Source organism: Vicugna pacos, chromosome 3, assembly GCF_048564905.1.
Source record: "Vicugna pacos chromosome 3, VicPac4, whole genome shotgun sequence".
NCBI lineage: Eukaryota > Metazoa > Chordata > Mammalia > Artiodactyla > Camelidae > Vicugna > Vicugna pacos.
In genome coordinates, this window is record NC_132989.1 from 62,991,409 (window position 1) to 62,993,886 (window position 2,478).

The window sequence follows — 2,478 nt, forward strand, 5'->3', positions numbered from 1 at the left end:
ACTTTACTTTATTGTGCTTCTCAGATATGCATTTTTTTTAACATATTTGAAGGTTTGGGAGTAACCCTGAATCAAGCCAGTCTATTGGTGTCATTTATGCAACAGCATTTGATCACTTCATATCTCTGTGTCACATCTGGTTATTCTCACAATATTTAAAAAAATATTATTATTATTATTATTATTATTATTATTATTATTATTATTATTATATTTGTTATCTTGGTGTGTGTGTGTATGTGTGTGGATCTCACAGGTATGTTTTTTCATGCACGAGGGCAGCAGCAAATCTACAAGTCAACACAATGTCCCACATTCCCATCCAACAGAACCAGACCATGTAAAGGTGGTTAATGGTGACTATGAGCAGGTGCAGGACTGGAAGCTTTCAAAGCTTTACTTTTCTTATCAACAATTCTGATTTTATAAATGGTGAAGCCCATCAAGCCCATTTCTACCCAAATCTCCTGGTAAACTTAGGTAAAGTAGGGCTTCATGGGGATCCAAACATTTTTTATAAAGCTTTGAAGCATCTCAATAAAGGCCAGTAGCTCACCTGAGGCCCCAATCCACAACCAACTGATCAGTAACCTTGTAATTGTTTTGGCACTTTTTAGCAATAAAATATATTTTAATTAAGGTAATTATGTATGTTTTTTGTGCAACATAGTGCTATTGAGGACTTAAAAGACTACAAGTATAGGATAAACTTAACTTTTATATGCACAGAGAAACCAAACAAAAAAAAATTATGTGACTCATTTTATTATGAGTTTTGCTTTACTGTTGTGGTCTAGAACTGAACATGCCATAACTACAAGGAATGCCTGGATAAGGATATTTTCACAAGCACAGTTATATAAGGGAATAGCTTCTCTAAATACTTTTCCTGTGCACTTGATGAATGTATACGATTTGGTCATTTTTCTCTACTCTTAGACAGTGTTGTTAATTTTAAATTCTCAGGATAGAAACTGTGTGAAAGAAAACACTTTTTTTGGGGGGAATTCTTTTTAGCACAAAGGCTATAAGGAGCCATGTGTTGATGGAGGAGCAAGAAAAAGACACTTGATAACACTAAAAATCAAACAATGGTATAAAAAGAGTATCTACTTTCATAGGAAATTAATCATTATTAAATTTTTAGTAATACTAAAGAAGGAGTGTAAAGTAAAGATAATTTCAGTTTCAGAATAGATGCATCTGGAATAATTATATATAAAAGTTAGATTTAAGTCGCCATGATGGCTGAGCTCACATTCTGCCATGGGTGCACCAAAATTACAACTATTTACAGAGCAACTATCTATAATAATGACCTGAAGATTAATGGAAAATATTTTCTACAACAAAAGATATAAAGAAGGAACAACAATGGGACGGTAGGAGAGGCAGAGATGTAGTATAGTCAAGACCCATAGCCCTGGATAGGCAACTTATAAACACAGGAGCATAATTATAATTGCAGAGGTTCTCCCTAAGGAGAGAGGGGTCTGAGCTGCACATTGGGCTCCAACTTGGGGGTTCTGCAATGGGAAGATGAGCCCCCAGAAAGTTAGGCTTTTAAGGACAAAATGACTTGTGTACTGGAGAGCCAGAGGGCTATAGGAGACAGACTCCACTTTCAAAGGGTGTGCAAAATCCCACATCCTGTGAGCCCCAGTGTAGTGTTCATAATTTAAAAGAGGCCTGTATCAGCCCACTTACTGATCTTGGAGGGCTTCCTGGAGAGGCAAGAGGCATTTAGGACTCACCCTGGGGCATAGATGCTGGCAGAAATCATTTTGCGAGTTCGCTATACCATGAGAAAACAGGTTATGGCAAATGCCATTGTGGAGTCCTCCCTTTAACCTATTAGCACCAAGGACGTACCCACACACCAGCAGCTGGCACCAGTTCCAGGACCCTCACACTGAGAAGCCAGATGCACTGGGACCCAACCCTACCCACCAGTAACAAACCTGGTACTTCCAGGGCCCCCTAGTAAGCTATACTGGGATTTGGCCTCACACATCAGCAAACTGGCAGCTACTACATGAGGCACAAAGCAGCCACTGTACCAGTCAACTGGGTTGCGGGCCAGCCCTGCCTAGCAGCATTCCTACAGTAGTTGGCCCTGCCATAGCATATGGGCCCATGCAGCCTCAAAGGGTGCACCCCTAGAGCATAAAGATCTGGTGACCAGAGATTAGTGTGATGCTGGGCCCCATAGGACATCTACATTAGGCCACTTCTCCAAGATTGGGAAATGTAACCTACTTACCTAATACATAGACATAAAAAAGAGAATTAGGCAAAATGAGGAGATAGAGGGATATGTTCCAAAAGAAGAAAAAAACAAAAACCCTAGAGTAAAAATTAAGTGGAGATAAGCAATCCATCTGATAAAGAGTTCAAGGTAAGGACCATACAGATGCTCAATGGACTCAGAAGAATAGATCGACACTGTGAAATGTTTAACAAAGAGTTGAAATATAC

The 2,478-nt window shown here is 39.1% G+C and overlaps 1 pseudogene; it reads right to left on the bottom strand.

The window, feature by feature from the left end:
- Positions 1-350: 350 nt before the first annotated feature.
- On the bottom strand, positions 351-533 carry LOC102534133 (ATP synthase subunit ATP5MJ, mitochondrial pseudogene; annotated as a pseudogene).
- Positions 534-2,478: the final 1,945 nt, after the last annotated feature.